A 24,696-nucleotide genomic window follows, 5' to 3' on the forward strand; every position below is an offset into this window, starting at 1 on the left:
CAGTGCACTCCAGCCTGGGCGACAGAGCGAGACTCCGTCTCAAAAAAACAAAAACAAACAAACAAGAAAACCCCCAAAAAACAGAAAAAAAGGCTTCAAATTGTAGGTGGGAGGCAGGCCCTTAATCTAAATTAGAAATAATGATATTAAAATCTGAGCTTGAGTCTGTCATTTATGACTTCTGTGATTTATTTTTAGAGAAACCTTCAACATGTTTGAGCCATAGTTTTAATTTGTAAAATGGGATACAGAGCTGATGTAAGGGTACAATGAGTCAATTAATGTGAAAAAACTTAGTAAACTCTAAGGCTTATCACACAGGTTATCTCCTCTTTTTGCTAAGTGTAAAAAGTTGTGGCTATTGTACAAAGTAGTTACAGAAAATAACGTTTCCTTTTTTCTGCAACCTAGCAATTTATTATTTATATTTTATATTAACTGACCTACATGTATAAAAATGAGGTTAGAGTTTTACTATAATATCGTAATGTGTTTGAATTGAGAACAAGGAAACCTGTATCCACAACATTTCCTTGATATGAATTAATTTCTTTATTAAAAATGAGGCACCATATGATTAAATAATTCACCTGTGGTCACCTTGGCCTTGACTCCTCAGGAAAAGAGATGAAGAGAGTTGCAGGTACTTTCTAGTGAATAATGTATTAAGAGGGGGGAGAAAAAGAGAAGATTTTTGATTTTTTGGTCAAATTTCTGCTTCAATTAAGATGATTACCAAAATTTTCACTATGTCTGTAATCCAGGTGTTACTCAGACAGTGGCGAGTCCTACTATGTTTGAAACTTGACTTCTTTATCTGTCTTCTGGCGTATATGAGTTGACATTTGACTCCTTTCAGTCTCAGCACAATTGCCAGTAATTTTGGTGCACCCCATACCTTTAAAACAGGGCTGTTTCAGGAAATTTATTTCCTTCTTTTTTTCTCCAAGAGTAGTAACAGCAGCTTTACTAACTGTCATTTGCATTATGTGAGAAATAATCTTTAGTGTCATTAATCAAGACTTGTCAGCATAAGAATAGGTCTGCACATTCTATATGCAAATAATATATTTTTCTTCTTCACTACTTAACATTCTATTTTTTAAAATTATACTTTAAGTTCTGGGATATATGTGCAGAATGTGCAGGCTTGTTACATAGGTATACATGTGCCATGGTGGTTTGCTGTACCCATCAACCTGTCATCTACATTAGGTATTTCTCATAATGCTATCCCTCCCCTTGCCCCCAACCCCCGACAGACCCTGGTGTGTGATGTTCCCCTCCTTGTGTCCATGTGTTCTCATTGTTCAACTCCCACTTATGAGCGAGAACATGCAGTGTTTGGTTTCTGTTCCTGTGTTAGTTTGCTGAGAATGATGGTTTCCAGCTTCACCCATGTCCCTGCAAAGGACATGAACTCGTCATTTTTTATGGCTGCATAGTATTCCATGGTGTATATGTGCCAAATTTTCTTTATCCAGTCTATCATTGATGGGCATTTGGGTTGGTTCCAAGTCTTTGTTATTGTGAATACTGCTGCAGTAAACATATGTGTGCATGTGTCTTTATAGTAGAATGGTTTATAATCTTTTGGGTGTATACCCAGTAATGGATTTCTGGGTTAAATTGTATTTCTAGTTCTAGATCCTTGAGGAATCACCACACTGTCTTCCACAATGGTTGAACTAATTTATACTCTACCAACAGTGTAATAGCATTCCTATTTCTTCACATCCTCTCCAGCATCTATTGTCTCCTGACTTTTTAATGACTGCCATCCTAACTGGCATGAGATGGTATCTCATTGTGGTTTTGATTTGCATTTTTCTTTTTTTAGTATATGTGCTGCTGGAGCACTGATTTGTATTTCTCTAATGACCAATGATGATGAGCTTTTTTTCATAGGTTGGTTGGCTGCATAAATGTCTTCTTTTGAGAAGTGTGTGTTCATACCGTTTGCCCACTTTTTGATGGGGTTGTTTTTTTCTTGTAAATTTGTTTAAGTTCCTTGTAGATTCTGGATATTAGCCCTTTGTCAGATGGATAGATTGCAAAAATTTTCTTCCATTCTGTACGTTGCCTGTTAACTCTGATGATAGTTTCTTTTGTTGTGCAGAAGCTCTTTAGTTTAATTAGATTCCATTTGTCAAATTTGGCTTTTGTTGCCATTGCTTTTGGTTTTAGTCATGAAGTCTTTGCCCATGCCTATGTCCTGAATGGTATTGCCTAGGTTTTCTTCTAGGTTTTTTATGGTCTTAGGTCTTAGGTTTAAGTCTTTAATCCATGTTGAGTTAATTTTTGTATAAAGTGTAAGGAAGGGGTCCAGTTTCAGTTTTCTGCATTTGGCTAGCCAGTTTTTCCAACACCATTTATTCAATAGGGAATCCTTTCCTTATTGCTTGTTTTTGTCAGGTTTGTCAGAGATCAGATGGTTGTAGATGTGCAGCATTATTTCTGAGGCCTGTGTTTTGTTCCATTGGTCTATATATGTTTTGGTACCAGTACCATGCTGTTTTGGTTACTGTAGCCCTGTAGTATAGTTTGAAGTCAGGTAGCATGATGCCTCCAACTTTTTTCTTTGTGCTTAGAATTGTCTTGGCTATACAGGCTCTTTTTTGGTTCCATATGAAGTTTAAAGTAGCTTTTTGTAATTCTGTGAAGAAAGTCAGTGGTAGCTTGATGGAGATAGCATTGAATCTATAAATTACTTTGGGCATTATGGCCATTTTCACAACATTGATTCTTCCTATCCCTGAGCATGGAATGTTTTTCCATTTGTTTCTGTCCTCTCTTATTTCCTTGAGCAGTGATTTGTAGTTCTCCTTGAAGAGGTTCTTCACATCTCTTGTCAGTTGTATTCCTAGGTATTTTATTCTCTTAGTAGCAATCGTGAATGGGAATTCACTCGTGATTTGGCTGTTTGTCTATTATTGGCATATAGGAATGCTTGTGATTTTTACACATTGATTTTGTATCCTGAGACTTTGCTGAAGTTGCTTATCAGCTTAAGGAGATTTTGGGCTGAGATGATGGGGTTTTCTAAATATACAATCACGTCATCTGCAAACAGAGACAATTTGACTTCCTCTCTTTCTATTTGAATACCCTTTATTTCTTTCTCTTGCCTGATTGCCCTGACCACAACTTCCAATACTATGTTGAATAGGACTGGTGAGAGAGGGCATTCTTGTCTCGTGCCGATTTTCCAAGGGAATACTTCCAGCTTTTGCCCATTCAGTATGATATTGGCTGTGGGCTTGTCATAAACAGCTCTTATTGTTTTGAGATATGTTCCATCAATACCTAGTTTATTGAGAGTTTTTAGCGTGAAGAGTTGGTAAATTTTATCGAAGGCCTTTTCGGCATCTATTGAGGTAATCATGTGTTTTTTTTTGTCATTGGATCTGTTTATGTGATGTATTACATTTATTGATTTGCGTATGTTGAACCAGCCTTGCATCCCAGGGATGAAGCCGACTTAATTGTGGTGGATGAGCTTTTTGATATGCTGCTGGATTCAGTTTGCCAGTATTTTATTGAGGATTTTCGCATCTGTGTTCATCAGGGATATTGGCCTGAAATTTTCTTTTTTGTGTTATGTCTCTGCCAGGTTTTGGTATCTGGATGATGCTGGTCTCATAAAATGAGTTAGAGAGGAGTCCCTCTTTTTCTATTGTTTGGAATAGTCTCAGAAGGAATGGTACCAGCTCCTCTTTGTACCTCTGGTAGAATTCATCTGTGAATCTGTTTGGTCCTGGGCTTTTGTTGGTAGGCTATTAATTACTGCCTCAGTTTCAGAACTTGTTATTGTGTTCGGGGATTCCACTTCTTCATATTGGGAGGGTGTGTGTGTCCCAGAATTTACCCATTTCTTCTAGATTTTCTAGTTTATTTGCATAGAGGTGTCTATAGCATTCTCTGATGGTAGTTTGTATTTCTGTGGGATCAGTGGTGAATATTGCCTTTATCATTTTTTATTGTGTCTATTTGATTCTTCTCTCTTTTCTCCTTTGTTAGTCTGGCTAGCAGTCTATCTATTTTGTTAATCATTGCAGAAAACCAGCTTGTGGATTCATTGATTTTTTTGAATAATTTGTGTGTGTGTGTGTGTGTGTGTGTGTGTGTGTGTCTCTATCTCCTTCAGTTCTGCTCTGATCTTAGTTTTCTTGTCTTCTGGTAGCTTTTGAATGTGTTTGCCCTTGCTTCTCTAGTTCTTCTAATTGTGATGTTAAGGTGTTGATTTTAGATCTTTATTGCTTTCTCCTGTGGCCATTTAGTGCTATAAATTTCCCTCTAAATACTGCTTTAGCTGTGTCCCAGAGACTTTGGTCTGTTATCTCTTTGTTCTCATTGGATTCTAACAAATTATTTATTTCTACCTTAATTTTGTTATTTATCCAGTAGTCGTTCAGGAGCAGGTTGTTCAGTTTCCATGTAGTTGTGCGGTTTTGAGTGAGTTTCTTAATCCTGAGTTCTAATTTGATTGCACTGTGGTCTGAGAGACTGTTTGTTATGATTTCTGTTCTTTTGCATTTGTTGAAGGGTGTTGTACTTCTAATTACGCGGTCCCAATTTTAGAATAAGTGTGATGTGGTGCTGAGAAGAATGTATATTCTGTTGATTTGGGGTGGAGAGTTCTGCAGATGTCTATTAGGTCCACTTGGTCCAGAGCTGAGTTCAAGTCCTGAACATCCTTGTGAATTTTCTGTCTTGTTGTATCTCTCTAATATCGACAGCAGATTGTTAAATTCCCCCGTTATTATTGTGTGGGAGTCTATGTCTCTTTGTAGGTCTCTAAGAACTTTGTTTATGAATCTGGGTGCTCCTGTATTGGGCATATATATTTAGGATAGTTAGCTCTTCTTGTTGCATTGATCCCTTTACCATTATGTAATGCCCTTCTTTGTCATTTTTGATCTTTGTTGGTTTAAAGTCTGTTTTATCAGAGACTAGGTTTGCAACCCCTGCTTTTTCTTGCTTTCCACTTGCTTGGTAAATATTCCTACATCCCTTTATTTTAAACCTGTATGTTTCTTTTTACGTGAAATGGGTCTCCTGAATACAGCACACTGATGGGTCTTGACTCTATCTAATTTGCCAGTTTGTGTCTTTTAGTTGGGGCAATTAGTCCATTTATATTTAAGGTTAATATTGTTATTTGTCAATTTGATCCTGTCATGATGCTAGCTGGTTATTTTGCCTGTTAGTTGATGCAGTTTGTTCATAGTATCGCTGGTCTTACAATTTGGTATGTTTTTGCAGTGGCTGATACCAGTTTTTCCTTTCCGTGTTTAGCGCTTCCTTCAGGAGCTCTTGTCAGGCAGGCCTGGTGGTGACAAAATCTCTCAGCATTTGCTTGTCTATAAAGGATTTTATTTCTCCTTTGCTTATGAAGCTTAATTTGGCTGGATGTGAAATTCTGGGTTGAAAATTTTTCTTTAAGAATGTTGAAACTTGGCCCCCACTCTCTTCTGGCTTGTAGGGTTTCTGCAGAGAGATCTGCTGTTAGTCTGATGGGTTTCCCTTTGTGGGTAACCCGACGTTTCTCTCTGGCTGCCCTTAACATTGTTTCCTTCATTTCAACCTTGGTGAATCTGACGATTATGTGTCTTGGGGTTGCTCTTCTCAAGGAGTATCTTTGTGGTGGTCTCTGTATTTCCTGAATTTGAGTGTTGGCCTGTCTTGCTAGGGTGGGGAAGTTCTCCTAGATAATATCCTGAAGTGTGTTTTCTAACTTGGTTCCATTCTCCCTGTCACTTTTAGATACACCAATCAAACGTAGGTTTGGTCTCTTCACATCGTCCCATATTTCTTGGAGGCTTTGTTCGTTCCTTTTCATTCTTTTTTCTCTAATCGTGTCTTCATGCTTTCTTTCATTAAGTTGATCTTCAATCTCTGATATCCTTTCTTCCGCTTGATTGATTCAGCCATCGATACTTGTGTATGCTTCATGAAGTTCTTATGCTGTGTTTTTGAGCTCCATCAGGTCATTTATGTTCTTCTCTAAACTGGTTATTCTAGTTATCATTTCATCTAACTTTTTTTCAAGGTTCTTAGCTTCCTTGCATTGAGTTAGAAGATGCTCCTTTAGCTCGGAGGAGTTTGTTATTACCCACCTTCTGAAGCCTACTTCTATCAATTTGTCAAACTCATTCTCCGTCCCATTTTGTTCCCTTGCTGACGAGGAGTTGTGATTCTTTGGAGGAGAAGAGGCATTCTGTTTTTTGGAATTTTCAGCCTTTTGCGCTGTCTTTTCCTTATCTTCATGGATTTATCTACCTTTTGTCTTGGATTTTGGGACCTTCAGATGGGGTTTTTGTGTGGTTGTCCTTTTTGTTGATGTTCATGCTATTCCTTTCTGCTTGTTAATTTTCCTTCAACAGTCAGGCCCCTCTGCTGCAGGTTCTTCTGGAGTTTGCTGGATGTCAACACCAGACCCTGTTTGCTTGAGTGTCACCAGCGGAGTCTGCAGAACAGCAAAGATTGCTGCCTGTTCTTTCCTCTGGAAGCTTCGTCCCAGAGGGGCACCTGCCAGATCCCAGCCAGAGCTCTTCTTTATGAGTTGTCTGTCCAACCCTGCTGTCCAACTGTGTCTCCCAGTCAGGAGGCACGGGGTTCAGGGACCCACTTGAGGAGGCAGTGTGTCCCTTAGCAGAGTTCGAGGGCTGTGCTCAGAGATGCGCTGCTCTCTTCAGAGCTGGCAGGCAGGAAGTCTGCTGAAGCTGCACCCACAGCTACTGCTTCTCCCAAGTACTCTGTCACAGGAAGATGTGAGTTTGATGACTGGGGCTGCTACCTTTCTTTCAGAGATGCCCTACCCAGAGAGGAGGAATCTCGAGAGGCAGTCTGGCTACAGTGGCTTTGTCACACTGCCTTGGGCTCCATCCAGTTGGAACTTCCTAGAGGCTTTGTTTACACTGTGGGGGATACTGCCTACTCAATCCTCAGTAATGGCAGACGCCCTCCCCCCACCAAGCTCAAGCATACCAGGTCGACTTCAGACTGCTGTGCTGTCAGCGACAATTTCAAGTCAGTGGATCTTAGCTTGCTGGGCTCCATTGGGGTGGAATCCGCTATAGACCACTTGGGCCATGACTTTAGCACCCTTTCCAGGGGAGTGAATGGTTCTCTCTGGCTGGTGTTCCAGGCACCACTGGGGTACGAAAAAGAAAACCACTTAAGAACAGGCTATACTTCTCTTGAAAAATTTCTTGGAGTTTATAGGATGAAAATCAGGCCCTAGATTAAATACTTTGTAATTCAGATCAAGTCATTCTTCATTCAGTAGAACCTGTATACTTCCTCTTGCTGAGTAAAAAAGATACTATTAATAAAATAAAATTATATATTTTTTGTTTGAGCTTATTAAAATTTCAATGATTAGTCTACTTTTAAAGGGACGTTTCTTTGAGTAATTGAGCATTGTCAATATGTGAAAATGGGACTGTGGGTTTAACAGCTTTTTCAAGTGGATGTGGTGTTCTTCAAAAAGAGCACAATATGGAAGTGTTCATTAACAAAAAAGTAGAGAGTAACCAAAACAAATCTATTTCCAGGCTTCAAAAATGCAAAAGTAAACAACTAATCCTGAGTATTAAAAACTAAAATTGTAAGCAAACTTTAGTTTTGAGCATGTGGAAACTATTATAGTAATACGAATATGTGTAGTTCAGTTTTTAAATAGGTAGATCACATTTTTCTGTTTGATTTATATGATTTACATGGAATTTAATAGGATCTATATATTACTGAAAATAGTAGTGAATGTGAATTTGTCTTTTTAAAGTTCTCTGATTCGTAACATTGAGACCTCAGATACAGTAATGCTTAATTGTCTTTCCATAAATAGAGCCGATTTTTAAAAACTTCTGCTAAGAGAATTGTCAGTTTATACTGAGTCATCATTGATGAGTAATATTCTGGAATTTCTTTCTTTTAGTTTAGACTTCTTAAATGTTATTTTGTCTAATTTTTCAAGCACAGTATATTATATTTTAAGTGTTATGTTGAAGATGTATAGTAGCAGTTGTTGCAGAATTTTTTTTCTATAGAAGATCACACATTTCTTGGCATCAAGTTGGATATTTTTCTTTTTGTTAAACATTAAGAATTACTGGGCAGTAACAGCAGACATGGAGATTCTAACATGCATGTCTAAATAGAAGCATTGTTTTAGAGGTCCTTTGGAAATTTCCTTTGGAAAATTTAATATATACTTATATATACTTTCACATTCTTTGATGGGGTTATGTATACACTGACAACTAACGAAGTTATTACCAAAACATACAATGTAGAAATAGAAATTAAGAGTCCTTTCAGTATCATGCAGTGTGGGCAATTATTTGAGATATATTCCCACATATGTGAATATTAGTGTGACTATATATCTTTATGTTTTCTATTTTAATGATTTACACAGTGGAGTCATATCATACATTTGCTTTACTTAAATACATATGCATATAAAGATTTGGCCAAAAAGAAAGAGAAATTAAAATATTTCGCTCAATGAATGTGTGCCCTGGAGTGAATGTGAGATGTAAATCTGCTATTCCTGTCAGTCTCAGTTCTTTTATGTGTGCTAGGCTGAGTGTGTTTCTTGGGTTTAAAGTTATGTATTTGTTTTGATATACAGTATGAAATATAAGCCAACTAATTCATCTAGTACACAACCAAAGTAAAAAGATAACTGGTATGAGAGAAAGTATGTCAGTCTTCAACATGCCATTGCCTTAAGTGATTTTGACCACATGCAAATTTTTCTTGTGTGCTGACTTTAGATCCTAATCTCCAAGAGGCCACTTAAGTGTAGTGAGTTTTTTGGGTTTAATTAAAAATTTTTAATAGTCTGGTAGACTGTGTTAATCTACTTTAAGTCTACTTTAATAAATTTCTTCACCAGTCTGTACCATGATAATCTCTTAGATGTACATCTTAGGAAGTCTGAAGAAGCGTAATACTGTGGATGAAATTATCAGCTTTGACATCAGTCCCCTTTCAGCTCTGACCAGTTTCTTTACTGCTACCACCCTACATTATGTGGGAATATTTTTTTTTTTTTTTGAGGTGGAGTCTTGCTCTGTTGTTCAGGCTGGAGTGCAGTGGCACAATCTCAGCTCACTGCAAGCTCCACCTCCCGGGTTCACACCATTCTCCTACCTCAGCCTCCTGAGTAGCTGGGATTACAGGCACCCGCCACCACGCCTGGCTAATTTTTTTGTATTTTTAGTAGAGATGGAGTTTCTCTGTGTTAGCCAGGATGGTCTTAATCTCTCGACCTCGTGATCCACCCACCTCGGCCTCCCAAAGTGCTGGGATTACAGCCATGAGTCACCGCACCTGGCCGGTTGTTTTGTTTTTATATACTTAAATACCAAAATGCTTTCAAAATGCATATTATTTAGTATTATCTGTCATAATTGCTACTCACTAAATAGTTGAGGATTAAATGAGCAATGTAATTATATCTGTGTCACATAGATATAATTGCCACCATTTTAAATATAAAGAAACTGAAGTACAGATGAAGGCAAATGTATCATCTTGGAAATAAAAAATCTGGGTTCATATTATATTTCTGAAATTGTATGATCTTTGGAAAATCCCTTAGTCTCCTTGAGCCTCTGCCTTCTCATCTGTAAAATGGGGATCTTATCTCCCTGAAAGGGTTATTGGGAGAACTGAGTGAAATCATCATTGTGGAAATACGTTGAAACTGTAAGTTTCCGTACAAAGATGAAGCCAGAATTATAGTATTCTAATACACTACCAATTGTAAGACCATCAGTCTAATAACTTTGGAAAAGAGCAATTCGGTGGTCTTTCTACTGTTTCTACACAGTCTCAGGTCTGGAGACACTAGGTCTACTTACCACTATGTCTGTATCACATTACTAACATTTATCGTAAAAGCAATTTTGAAAAACTCTTGTTCTCATGAGCCTAAATTTCAAAGATAATTTTAGACCTGTAATATATTGTAGAGGTCTTTTGAATAATAATTCAAAAAATCTCAGAGAAGGTGGACACAGTGGCACATGTCTCTAGTCCTAGTTACTCAAGAGGCTGAGGAGTGGGGATCGCTTAAGCCCCAAGTTCAAGGACAGCTTGGGCAACATGTCAAGACCTTGTCTCTTTGAAAAAAGAAATGCAGATAACGAATTATTTTTTCTTATTTTTCCTTCTAGTTGAAACTTATTCAAGTTTGTAAACTACAAAAAGTGGTATGTAATAGGTCACCCACATAGTCTCATTCTTCCTACTTTAACCCAATTTTCACCAGAATATGGCATGAAAGTCTTGGTGGCCAATTTGTTTATATCATTCAACTCTTCTGATAAGAAGAATATAAATAAATGTGATTACATTTAAGTTTTATGGCATACATATATGACTGATGATGTTACTTGATTATTATTGCTCAGTAACATTGTAAATTTGTAAGAAAAGTACCTACTTCATTCTTTTAAAATTTGCTTCCCTTTCTAATGAGATCTTTGAGGATATTCTGCAATTACATAGTTACATTTTTTGTCTTAAATATCTAATACAATGTATATTGAAATAATAGGATTACACTCTGAGACATACAACAAACAAATAAAACTAATAAAAATTAAACCATCGCAGGAGAAAATGTCAAAAGAAAAGTATGTAATGAAGTAAAATTTTAAAAAAAGTTTTGATTAGGATTGTAAGGAACTAACAGGAGATATCACCAGTGTGTTTCTTACTTGGTGCTTTTCTTTCAGGAAGAGTCTTATCAGCTGAAGAAAGTGGCTCTTTTATTTGAACTAAAATCTGATTTCTCTGAAAGACTTAGCAAGAAAGTATCAAACAATTACTTATTCCATTTAGAACCTGAGGATGACTACAAAAATCTTACTGGAGTTTTAGGGAGGATGATAATAAGACAAACATACTTTATGAGAAGTATATATAAAACAATAATGTGAATCGATTGATAAGATTGCATTTTATCAGTGAGAGATTCAGGAAAATATCTTCATTATATTCTTCCATAAAAAACTATATAATAGTTTGTACTAACTGTGTAATTGAGTGAATCTGCTGTTAGATTTATCTTTGAATCTGGCTTATAGGTGCCATTCTAGTAAATTTGTTGTTGACTAGTGCATTGCATGGTGGAAGAAGAAATGTAATATTCCAAATAAAATAGTGATATTTCTTTTCTGATAATATAAAAGACTCAGATTATTCTGTCCTAGTTTCTAAACTCACAGAAATACACTGCTAGTGTAATATTTGGTATTTCCACTATGTATTTTAAATACCTTAACTTTACATTACTGTTTGTGGTACAATGAAAAGATGAAGAGTCAGAACATCTGGGTTATGGACTTGGATTTTCTGCTTATTAGTTTTGTATCTCTGACAGTTCACTTAACTTCTTTGGCCCTTAGTGTTCTCGTTTGTAAAATAGGGCTAATAGTATTATACTTACTTCTGTAACTCATAGAGTTGTTGTGTAGCTTAAATGAGAATTTATGTGGAAATGCCTTGTGAATTATAAAGTACTGTTTAATATACCACTAAAATACTTTCTTTAGAATGAGAAGGGATATAAAGAAAAACAGTACAAATATAAGTTTTTTATTATTTCTTTTTACATTAATATGAGGGATATCAACCATACTCTTTATTAGAAAGGGTGAGAACACTCCAGAAAGGTCAACTGTTTTGTCTGTTGTCAGAGGATTAGAGAGAAGTTTAATATGGGCCATATATTTCAGGTCATGTATGTCCTTATATTTAAAATTCCCTTCAGATTATAGTCTTGCAATCTTACCTTTTGACCTTGTTTACTTCCTCTGAAAACACTCTGTGTGAGTGTGTTTGTGTGGAGTATATATAAAATGCACATATACATTTTGTCTGGATGTAGAAAAATACTGCAGTAGGCATGACAAGAGCTAGTTCCTTTTGAGGAGAAGACTTCATTCATTCATTTTTTGTGCAGTTATTTGTGCCAGGCACAAGTTGTCTTTGCTCCAGTATTTGACCATATTAACTATGAAAACTTGGCCATCAGTTTGTTGGTTACATGGTTATTAATTTCTGTTCTTACTATGTACCGTTTCAGCAGATCCTTGAAGTCTTCATTGGATGTAGATATTGATAAGGGATGTATTCTGTTTTCAGTTTATTACCTTGTGTTTAACCATAAATAAGTAAAAATGGTATAAAAAAGAGACAAAAGTGGTATGTTTCTTGGATGTACAGCTGCATGTGAGGAAGATCTTCTGGCATTATCTCTATTCAGTCATCTATTTAGTAAGGCCCAATTTATACTGCAGATAGGAAAGATTTTCTAAAACTGAAGGGAAAAAAATCACCATTTATTGTTAATATTATCTATCGATTAGCACATATTTATTGATCATATACTCTAAGCCAGACATTATGGTAGATGTTGAGGATAAAGTAAAAGTAAAAAGAGACGTGATTTCTGTCCTTGCTTACAGTCTAGTATAAGAGATAGTTGTTAATCAAATAATTTCACAATTAAGTTTAAAATTAAAACAACCATAAACACTAAGGAGAGGTATGTGGTCTTAAGAGAACTCACAACATTTGAGAGAAATAGAAAAAGTAATGATGGTACATATTTGAATGATGAAAAGAAGTGGGGAACTACCATTAGTAATCTGTAACATTATTATATATATCTTATATATCACAGAGTTCTAGTGGTAAGAGTTTTAATACAATTATGATCTCCCACCCATAATTAGCTAGGTAAAGTTAAACAATTTTGATATAATAAAGAATGATTTGAAATCAATTTAAAAAATAATGTTAAACATTAGAGAACAAAACACACAATTTTACTTCATACACTTAAAATCAGTGGAATAAGTTCATATGCTAAATTATCTCTTTACACATGTCACTTTATTATATATAGTGTTTCTTTGCCTTGAAAAGTAGGAAAATAAGACTTTGGGAACTAAGAAGCTTGCCAAATAAAATTCTTCCCCTAAGATATTAATGGAAGCATTAAAGCATTAAAAATTTATATTATTTCTTATCGATGTTTTTACTTTTGTTGAAATTTAACCTTATAGAGGGAACCCATTAATTTCACTTTAAATTTTACTTTGTTACATGGACTATTTATACAGTATTTTTATTCTTATAAGCAGAGCTTATAATAAATTTAAAACATTTTTAAAAAGGATATTTTGGTTTCATGAAACAAAAGTATTTTCCTTTTCTTCATTTCTTTCATAAGCAAAGCTTAAATCTCAGCTTAAAGTTCTTTAAAATTAAATGGTTAGCCTTTTTGATTACTAATTATACTGTTGTATAATATTAGATCTGTTTCCTCAAGCATTTAATTCAGTGCATCAGCAAGAATTGCTCCAACTAAATGTTTTTCTTAAGTGAAATAAAAGAGATATGTTAATAATACTTAAGTTCTTATTGATTGCCGAATAATTTTATAATTTATAAATAATGTCAACACTTACATACTCTCAGTCTTTCTCCTAGATTTGCAGAGGAAACTGGCCAGACTTTATGACAGCAGCTTTACTTTATCACTCACAGAGCTCCCTGAATGAATTTCATGTTTAATGGGTGCTGGAGGTAAAAATCCTTTGGCTGGTTGGAAGCTGGAGGAATAAAAATGTATGACTTTGAGCTGTATGCTTTAATCATGAGGATAGTGTAGCTTATATTCATGTTTCCTTTTTATTTCGATTTAGATTTATCAAAGAGTAACAATTCATTGCATGTTTAGTAGTTGGAATGGAATATGCAGCACTGGGTGTTACTAGAAATACCAATTGAAAATATTTTTTCTCCTTTTCCTCTCAATTCTTGGACTTAAAACAAGTGTTCCTATAAGTAGTCCTGTATTTAACATCCAGCAGTGTTATGTTGACTTTGAATATATAATAGAACATGAAAGGTAAGTTGTGTTTCAAACTGCATTGTAATTATATACTGAACTACACTGTAATCCTATCTGTCAAATCCTGGTTTATGGTGTTCTCATGAGGGTCAACTATTGTAACTAGAATTAATGAAACATAAAATGCTTTTTCCTGTTTGGGTAGGGGGAATTCTGTTCCCTTGTACTTTACAAGCTTGAATCTCCCCCTACGCTAAAAATAGTACTTATGTTTAGTAAGAAAAATAGTGCCTTATTAAGGTTGGGAAGCTAGTTAATTCCAGGAGACATTAAAAAATAATTTCATCTTTTATTTTAGATTCAGGGTTACATGTGCAGGTTTGTTACCTGGGTTTATTGCATGATGTTGAGGTTTGGGATGTGATTGATCCTGTCACCCAGGTAATGAGCATAGTACCCAGTAGTTAGCTTTTCAGCTTTTGTCCCCTGCCTTCCCTCTCCCCCGTGGTAGTCCTCAGTGTCTATTGTTGCTATCTTTATGTCTATGAGTACCCATTGTTTAGCTCCCACTTATAAGTGAGAATATATAGTGTTTGTTTTTCTGTTCCTGCCTTAATTCACTTAGGATAATGACCTCTTTCTTGTTACAAAGGACTTGATTTTCTTCTTTTTTTATGGCTGCATAGTATTATATGGTATGTATATGCCACATTTTCTTTATCCAGATTCACTGTTGGTAGGTAACTAGGTTGATTCCATGTCTTTGATATTGTGGGTGGTGCTGCGATGAACATACAAGTGCATGTGTCTTTTTGGTAGAACGGTTTATTTTCTTTTGGATATATACCCAGTAATGGGATTGCTAGGTTCAATGGTAATTCTGTTTTAAGATCTTTGAGAAGTCTCCAAACTGCTTTCCACAGTGGCTGAAGTAATTTACATTTTCTCTAACAACGTATAAAAATACTCTTTTCTCGGCAGTCTCACCAGCATCTGTTGTTGTTTTTTTACTCTTCAATAATTGCCATTCTGACTTGTATGAGATGGCATCTCACTGCGGTTTTGATTTGCCTTTCTCTGATGATTAGTGATGTTGAGAATTTTTCATATGTTTGTTGGCTGCTTGTATGTCTACAGGAAACATTTGTTAACTGTGTTAGTGAAAGTTCTCAAGAGAAACAGAGCCAATAGGATATACAGTCATGTGTTGCTTAATGATGGGCATACTTCCTGAAAAATGTGTCATTAGGTAACTTTGTCCTTGTGTGAACAGAATAGAGTATACTTACACAAACCTACATGGTATAGCCTACTACATACCTAAGCTATATGGTTTAGCCTATTGCTCCTAGGCCACAAACCTGTACAGCATGTTATTGTACTTAGTACTGTTGACACTTGTAACACAATGGTAATTATTTGTGTATCTAAACATAGAAAAACTACAATAAAAATACAGCATAAAAGATAAAAAATGGTACACCTATATAGGGCACTTACCGTGAGTGGAGTTTTCAGGACTGGAAGTTGCTCTGGATGAGTCAGTGAATGAGTGGTGAGTGAATATGAAAACTTAGGACATTACTGTATAGTACTGTAGACTTTATAAGCACTGTGCACTTAGGCTATACTAAATTTATAAAGAAATATTTTTCTTCCTTCAAAAATAAATTAACCTTTTAAATAAATATTTTAAAGTTGATAAATTAACTTTTTTACTTTATAAACTTTTAAAAAACTTTTTGACTCTTTTGTAATAACACTTAGCTTAAAACACAGTAACACTTAGCTTAAAACATAAACACATTATACAGCTGCACAAAAGTCCTTTATTTCCTTATTCTATGAGCTTTTTCCCTATTTTTAATTTTTCACTGTTAAAACTTTTTTTATTAAAAACTAAGATACAGACATACATTAGCCTAGTCCTAATTAAGGTTAGGATCATCAATATCATTGTCTTCCATCCCACATCTTGTCCCACTGGCAGGTCTTCAAGGGCAATAACATGCATGGAGCTTCTATGCATGTTATCATCTTCTATGATAATAATGCCTTCTTTTGGAATATGTCCTGAAGGACTTGCCTGAGGCTCCTGAAGGAGCTCACTGTAAGATAACAATAAAAAGTCTAGTATTAGTTGATACATAAGCCAGTAACATAGTCATTTATTATCATTATCAAGTATTATGTACTATATATCAGTGGTCCCCAACCTTTTTGGCACCAGGGACCAGTTTTGTGGAAGACGAATTATTCTGCGGACCAGGGATGATGGGGCATGGTTTTGAGATAAAACTGTTCCACCTCAGATCATCAGGCATTAGATTCTCATAAGGAGTGTGCAGCCTATATCCCTTGCATGCATAGTTCACAATAGGGTTTGTGCTTCTGTAAGAATCTAATGCCACCGCTGATATGACAGGAGGTGGAGCTCAGGTGATAATGCTTGCTGGCCAGCCGCTAACCTCCTGCTTTGTGGCCCAGTTCCTAACGGGCCACGGACTGGTACTGGTCCATGGCTCGGGATTTGGGGACCCCTGCTGTTCATATTTGTATGTAGTACATTATGATGGCTACAGTGTCACTAGGCAATTGGAATTTTTCAGTTCCATATAATCTTTTGAGACCATAGTCATATATGAGATCCATCATTACCTAAATATTGTTAAGTAGCCCCTGACTGTAAGGGACATTTATTCTGAGGAATTAGCAGAGAAGTCCTATGATCTGCTCCTTGCAAGATGGAGACTGGTGGAAAGCTGGTGGTGTAATGTGATTCTGACTCTGAAGGACTGAGAACGAGGTGAGCTGATGGTGTAAATCCCAGTCCAGCGGCAGGAGAAGACCTATATTCTAGCTCAAACAGGCAAGCAGGAAGCAAAAAGGTGTGAATTCTTCCTTCCTTCACCTTTTGTTTTATTCAGGCCTTCAATTAATTGGATGATGGCCAACCACATTGGGGAGGGCAATGTACTTTACTGAGTCTACTGATTCAAATGCTAAGCTCATCCAGAAATGCGCTCACAGACACACTCAGAAACAATATTTAATCTTAGCACTCCGTGGCCCCATTCAAATTGACACATAAAATTAAGCATCACATGAATTTAAGTTGTATGTATATTTTATGAAAGGTGATAGAGGTCAGGAGTGTCTCAATAATTTTGCCAAAAAATAAAAAGGAGAATTACTGCCATTTCCTGTCATTTGTACCACCATCTGAAATAATTTAACCCAAAGCCTTATTATGTAATAACAGTTGTGCAGGTCAACTAGAACAATAATAAACAATCAGACTTCTCTAATCTGGGCATTTCTGTCACACACGGAGTGATATAACTGAGAGTTGTGTGGATGAATAGCACAGAGAGACCTAATTCTTCCACATTCTTTGCATGATAACTTGGAGAGAACACTGAATGAATTGATATTTCTGGCTAATATATAGGTTTTAGATTTTTGTGAATTAAAAACATTAATGTGAGCAAAGCTGCAACTTATATAGAGAATCAGTTTTCTGTTCAGAGTCTTGGGATATCTAAAATAAAATAGCTGGAGGATTTTATGTATTGATTATAAGACCCATTAAAAGTCACAACCACCTAGTAGAAAAGCTTCCATTTTTGAAAAATGAGGTTCTTTGAGAACCATGGATCATTGACTAGCTGATCATGTATTTACTTTATTCTTTCTTTTTCTGTCTTTTCTATGGGCAAGGAGGAGGAGTTAGATGACACTAAGGGAATACGGATTTCAGATGTGCAGAGTTTTGACACTTTGATACAAAGAAATGATTATTCTAAATAACTTATTACATATGCATTTGAAAGAAGAAATGAAACTTGATTAAAAGTTCTAAACTTAAAAGAATTGCAGTGAAATCAGAGACTCTTTAGTTTAGCCTGTACGAATGAGGAAACCTAGATAAACAGAACACACAAAGTTAATATAAACTGGTTCTAGAAAGTTAATAAAAACTGCCATGACCCTGGGTCCAGTGCTATTTTCAGTATTTTATTTAATGTATTTTTAATCGTTCTAACTTACCTATAAGATAAACTCATGTTTGTCTCAATTCATTCTATTTAGAATCTAAGTAAAATAACACATTTTTGAGATATTTTGGTTGGATCTTTGAAAATTAATTGTAAAACGTCACATAAATTAGGAACTCTACAAGCATATGGTATCATTTTTTTTTGCTCTAGTTTCTTATTTTCTCAATGTTTTACATATTCATCAAGACTATACATAAGATAGTTGATCCCTTGGGTTTAGCTCTATAGGTATAAAGATTTAAATACAGTTTACTTTCAAAAAGTTATTTAAAAATTTTAAAAAGGAAATACTTCAAAGAAATGAAAATGAAACGTTTAAAATAGGAAATATTAAAAATTTTAAATAGGGAAAAATTGCAAACATATTGAAAAAGCAGACTAACCACTATTAACAATATTTTAACCAGATTTAAAATGTTAAGTGTTTTGACGTTTGCTTTATATTTATTTTTGTTGTAAAGAAATAAAAGTTCATAAAGATTCTTGAGTTCCTTCACATCCCATTCTGTCTCATTTTACTTCTTCAGAGATAACCACTTTCCTGAAGTTGGTATGTATTCTTCCTCCAGCTTTATTTATTTGATTGTATATATTTATATTTATGTATTCATAAATTTATATACCTGCTCTACCAGTATGGTATCCGCTAGCCACATGTGGCTATTTAAATTAATTAAAAGAAAACACATTCAGTTTCTTTGGAGTACTAGCCACATTATAAGTGTTTAATATTCTTTAATATCCACATATCGCTAGAGGCTGCTGTATTTGACAATGCAGATACTGAACATTTTCATTATTGCAGAGCGTTCTGGTGTATACTATTGTTTGCATGTTCTTAAACTTATATAAATTGTATCATGCTGTACATATTCTGGAGCTTGTTTTTTTTACTCAGCATTATGTTTTTGAGATTTATCTACAGTGATACGCATAGTGTTTCATTATATAAATGTGCTGCATTTTATTTATTCACTTATTTACGGATGTTTAGTCTATTTCTAGGTATTAAATGTTAAAACAATGCTGTAAGGAACACTTTTATGCTTGTTCCTTTGCCAGGTATGTGTAAAGGTTTCTTTAGGGTGTGTGCTTATTGGTTGTAATCATTATCAACTTTGCATGATGTAGTCAGCCATTTCCCAAAGTAGCAATACCAGTTTATGTTTCACTAGCAGTGGGTAAGATTTCCTTTTCCTCATATACTTGCTTATACTTAATATTATTAGAATATAGTGTGAAATGTTGTTTTGCTTTCATTTGCATTTCCCTAATAGTGAGGATGAGCAACCTTTCATATGTTTATTGTCCATTTACATTTCATTTCTTTTGTTTTTACCTTTTTCTTATTTCATTTTTTAATAATCACTCATTTTTGGTCATATGCATTGTAAACTTGCACCATTTTGTGGCTTATCTTTTTTTTTTGTAATTAATAAAAATTAAACTTTTATTTGGAATGATTTTCCCCCACCTTTCATAATTAAACAGGGCCCTATTTTACATTACATAATTTAAGTGAAAGGCATAATATTTCATGCTAATAAACCACATTTACTGAGAAAAACATGAACCTTTGAAAAAATACAACTTAAGACATAAGCTTTGTTATTTTAAAATTGTAGGGCTTGTCTTTACTTACATATCTTGCCTATAGACCTCACCTTAAAATAGGTAACTATGATAGATTACTAAGAATAAAGTAACAAAAACAGACAGTAAATATCAGTACTAAATCCAATAAACTTTCTGTGTGTGTATATATGTTAGTATGTAACATATATAGTATATTACACATTTTAAAAATATAAGTTTTATGTATTAAAAAGAAGGCAAAGAACAGCAACTCATTTTACCCAAACTCAATGAAGGCTACTGAAATCTTTTAGCTGTGACAGAGACTGATCATTTTACCTTAAACATTTAACTGCATATACAATTACGGATAGGAAACTAAAACAGCTCCCTTTTACACTATTATGTCTTACCAACATTCCCATACAAACGTTTAGTTAAGGATTTTTGTATTTAATAAAATTCAAATTGTTCTTAGGGTGTTCAACGCAACCATTCAAGTAGTACAATAAGTATTCAGTATTACAGAATAATAAAGTATTTCAGTATTATTCAAGTAATACAGATATATGGCAAATCAATCATGTTATCATCAGTTAATAACTGAGAACCATACACGATGAGGACAGATATAAATATATTTACATGCATATTTTCACATGTGTATTTGATTTATAGAAACATAAATTAGTATGCATATTCTTAGAGGAGGCAGATGCACATATAAACTTTATTCATCTTAAGAGCCAACAAATTAAAAAATTATATGGAAAAAAAAAACCACAGCTGCTAAAAGCTGTTCCATTTTAAATGCAGGTAAAGACAAAATTGATCTTTCAATAGCAACAGCCTTATAAAATAATTTAGTCTGCAAAATTCAATTTTATAATTGGAGTAACTTATCACCATTGTAAGAATTAAGAAAATGCATTAAAGAGATTCTCAACTCTTCAGTAATTACTTCAGAACCATAAAAAGGCATCACAAAGAAGGAACAGATATGTGTTCCATAGTCCAAAAGAAATGAACTAAGTCTATCAAACTGATACTTCTTCCTAAAATTACTACATTTCTTTCAAGTAACTAAGTTAAACATAAAAACTGCAAATAGAGGGTAACCTACCATACACAATATTCTGATAGATTGACAGTATATTTATAAATATGTGCCTTCACAGATACGTAGGCAATAGATCATAAAGATGTTGATGTGACTATAAAATTAAAAAACTGAGAGGTCAGAAGGCACATTCTAAAGAGTATGAAAATATATTAATAAAGTAAAATTATCTAGAAACTACTATTTGAGGCTTTAAAAACAAACAAAAATACACATTTAAATCTTATTCTAAATCAAAAATATTTTCTTACAAAGTTTAAAGGACTTTTTTATTATTATTTAGGTCCAAAAAAAGTTTTTAAATGTCACAGCAGAAATAACAGAAAATAAAATGTTCAATATTCTGTACAGCACCTTGCTTTCTCCTAATTTTTCCTTAAACTAAAAGGAAACCAGGTAACATTAGTGTGGCAGAGAGTTCACTGTAGATTCAGTGTGATTTTCCTTATCCTGCTTTTCTTCACGTGGTGAATCTAGTTCATTTCTGCTATCTTCCGTCTCACTGGAATCACTGTCCGATCCACATTCCTCCATCCTGACAGACTGATTGTCATAAGAAGCACTTTCACAGATTTTGTCTGTGGGAACAGCTCCTTTCCATTGGGGCAAGATAGTAAAAAATGCTTCTTGCCAGTCTCTTGTTTCCAGGTATTCCAGAATAATCTCAAACACATGATTAACTGCCAAAACTTTTCGACTATTCATCTTCACAAAATTTCCAAGCGGGAGCTGTGCATGATTGATTCCATAATCTGATGCTTGTTTATATGTGAGTCCCTTGTGATGGTTGTGATCTACTAATCCTCCAATCACATAAGCCTTTGATTCATCTAATTCCTTCAGTATATTAGGTGAATCTGATGTAAGATAAATCAGGTCTTCTTTTTTTTATGAGTTCACTATAGTGCTCTGGTTTGATATGGATATCCTTCCAGTTGACCCATCCTTTGTCATTTTCATCCATGTTGTTTTTCAGCTGACCTCCATGGCTTGTCAAGTAAAACTGCACAGGATGCAGTGCCCGTCGGTTTTCTGCATAACATCGTTGAATCTGCTTATGAAGTTTCTTAATGTCCTTTAATACCATCAAGTCATCAAAACTACAGTCAATAATGAGGTGAAGGGTGCTATGAACAACATCTCTTCGAACACGTTTTCTGTCATTTCCATCTGAGTTTGATTCCATTTGACCTTGTCGCTCCAATTTTTTCCTCTAGCGTTTTTCTTTCCGCTTTTGTTTGCGGAGTTCCCATTGCTCTTCCCGTTGTTTCTGTTTTATTAGTTTTTTCATTTGTGGTTTAGGTACTGGTTCACACCCTTCACCTAATCTTGGCTTCTGGCTTTCCTCTTGATGTTCATTTATGCCTTGCTTTTTGTCAACATTAGAAGTTTCAATAAATGCTGGCAACATTTCAGATGACATTATTTGGTGCCTCGAGCTGAGGAGTTGATAGGGAAGTGAAATCTCAGAAAGAAAGCCTTTCTAGGTTGGCCTGGTTACTGCTCACGCTTCCTTCCACAGAAATTTCATTTCCCAGAGGCAGGGGCGGTAGTTACACCGGCTTATCTTTTTACTTTGTTTGTGATGTATGGATGTATAGAGGTTTCAAAACTTACTGTGTAAATATTTTTGGCCTTACCCTTTAAGGCTTCTACTTTTTTGGGTCTTAAGAAAGTTTTTCCTATTTTGATGTCATAGGGTTAATTTTCATTTTTTCTTCTAAAAATGTTACAACTTTTGCTTTCTAGCCTTAAGTTTTAAAAATCCACCTGGAGTTTATTTCGCGAGATGGTCTAATTTTTTTTCCATATGTAACTAATTTTCTCAGTATCATTATGAAAATAATTTATCGTTTCCTCAATGATTTGTATTGCCAACTTTCTAGTATAGAGTACCAACAATATTCAGTACCAAATTGCCGTATATATGTGATTCTGTTTCTGGGTTCCCTATTCTGTGTGGTTGATTTGTTTATCTCTATGCCAACATTATGCCGTCTAAATTATCATAGCTTTATAATAGGATGATGGCTGTTAGGATAAATCATTCTACATTGTTCATCTTCTTCAAAAGTATCTTATTTTCAGTCTTTTCTTTTACATGTGAATTATAGGGGTCACATTGTCAAGTTCTGTTAACAACCTTCATGGGATTTCTGGTGGAGTTGAATTTATTGAAATAATTTAGTGAGAACAGACATTTTTATGAAACTGAATTTTTTTCATCTACCAACATGGTGTATCTTCCCATTCATTTAAGTTTCCATTTATGCCTGATGGTAAAGTTTTAGAATTTCCTCTGTAAAAGTTTTACTCAGATTTTGTTTGATATATTCTAGGTGCATTATGATTTAGTTTCTATTGGAATGAGATGTTTTATTACATTTATGCTTGGGTATTGCCTCTGTGTAGGAATGCTATTAATTTTTTGTATGTTGATCTTATTCCCAGTAACCTTGTTGAATTGTCTCATTAGTTTTGACAGTTTGTAGATTCTCTTGGATCTTCTGTATAATCATAGTATTTATAAATAATAATTTTTATTTTTTCAATTCTTAGACTTTTAAAACTGGTTAGGGGCTGGGCATGGTGTTCATGCCTGTAATCCCAGCACTTTGGAAGGCCGAGGCAGGCAGATCGCCTGAGGTCAGGAGTTTGAGACTAGCCTGGCCAACATGGTAAAACCCCGTGTCTACTAAAAATACAAATTCAGCTGGACATGGTGGCAGGCACCTGTAATCCCAGCTACTTGGGAGGCTGAGGAGGGAGAGTCGCTTGAACCTGGGAGGCAGAGGTTGCAGTGAGCCGAGATCGTACCGTTGCACTCCAGCCTGGGCAACAAGAGCGAGACTTCATCTCAAAAAAAAAAAAAAACCCAAAAAACTGGTTAGGATTTCCTGTATAGGCCTAACTTGAAGCAGTACTAACAAACATTTTTATCTTGTTTCTAATTTTAAAGAGAATGCTTCAAAATTCTACTATTAAATATCAGGTTAAGAGAATTTTCTTGTATTCTTAGTTAGCTAAAAGTTTCTTAATATAATACATAGATGTTGAATTTTTTTTCCTGTATCTTTTGAAATGATCTTATGGTTTTTCTCCTAAATATGTTAATATGGCAGCTTACATTACTAGATTTAGCAATGTCAGTCTATCCTTGAATTCCTGGGATAAATCTTACTTGATTATGACACAGTTAAGTAGATATATGTATATAGACATAGACATTTAGATGATATAGATGGACACACTTTGCTTAACTAAATTGATTAAATTCATTAATTTATGTTGGACATTTTCATCTCTGTTAGTAAATGAGCCTGCCTATAGTCTTTTCTTACCCATTTTTGCCATTTTGGGCATTGAGATTATACTAGTTGATATGGTTTAGCTGTGTCCCCACCCAAATCTCAACATGAATTGTATTTCCCAGAATCCCTGTGTGTTGTGGGTGGGACCCAGGGGGAGCTAATTGAAACATGGGGGTTGGTCCTTCCCATGTTATTATCATGATAGTGACTAAGTCTCATGAAATATGATGGGTTTATCAGGGGTTTCCATTTTTGCTTCTTCCTCATTTTGTCTTGCTACTGACGTGTGAGAAATGCCTTTCACCACCTGCCATGATTCTGAGAACTCCCCAGTCATGTGGAACTGTAAGTCCAATTAAACCTCTTTTTCTTCGCAGTCTCGGGTATGTCTTTATCAGCAGCATGAAAACAGACTAGTACAGTCAATTTGTACCAGTAGAGTGGGGTGTTGCTGAAAAGATACCTGAAAATATGGAAGCAACTTTGGAAATGGGTAACAGACAGAGATTGGAACAGTTTGGAGGGCTCAGAAGAAGACAGGCTTTTTCTTTTATTTTTTTATTTTTTTATTATTATACTTTAAGTTCTAGGGTACATGTGCATAATGTGCAGGTTTGTTATATATGTATACTTGTGCCATGTTGGCGTGCTGCACCCATCAACTCGTCAGCACCCATCAACTCGTCATTTACATCAGGTATAACTCCCAATGCAATCCCTGCCCCCTCCCCCCTCCCCATGATA

The 24,696-nt window shown here is 35.0% G+C and overlaps 1 long non-coding RNA gene and 1 pseudogene across 1 annotated transcript in view; one reads left to right on the forward strand and one right to left on the reverse strand.

Moving 5' to 3' along the window:
- Positions 1-24,696, forward strand: part of LOC105546305 — a 162,435-nt gene that overhangs the window by 34,301 nt on the left and 103,438 nt on the right. The gene's annotated exons all lie outside the window — the stretch shown is intronic.
- Positions 20,897-22,064, reverse strand: LOC105546304 (annotated as a pseudogene).

The sequence above is a fragment of the Mandrillus leucophaeus genome, unplaced genomic scaffold, assembly GCF_000951045.1.
Source record: "Mandrillus leucophaeus isolate KB7577 unplaced genomic scaffold, Mleu.le_1.0 Scaffold353, whole genome shotgun sequence".
NCBI lineage: Eukaryota > Metazoa > Chordata > Mammalia > Primates > Cercopithecidae > Mandrillus > Mandrillus leucophaeus.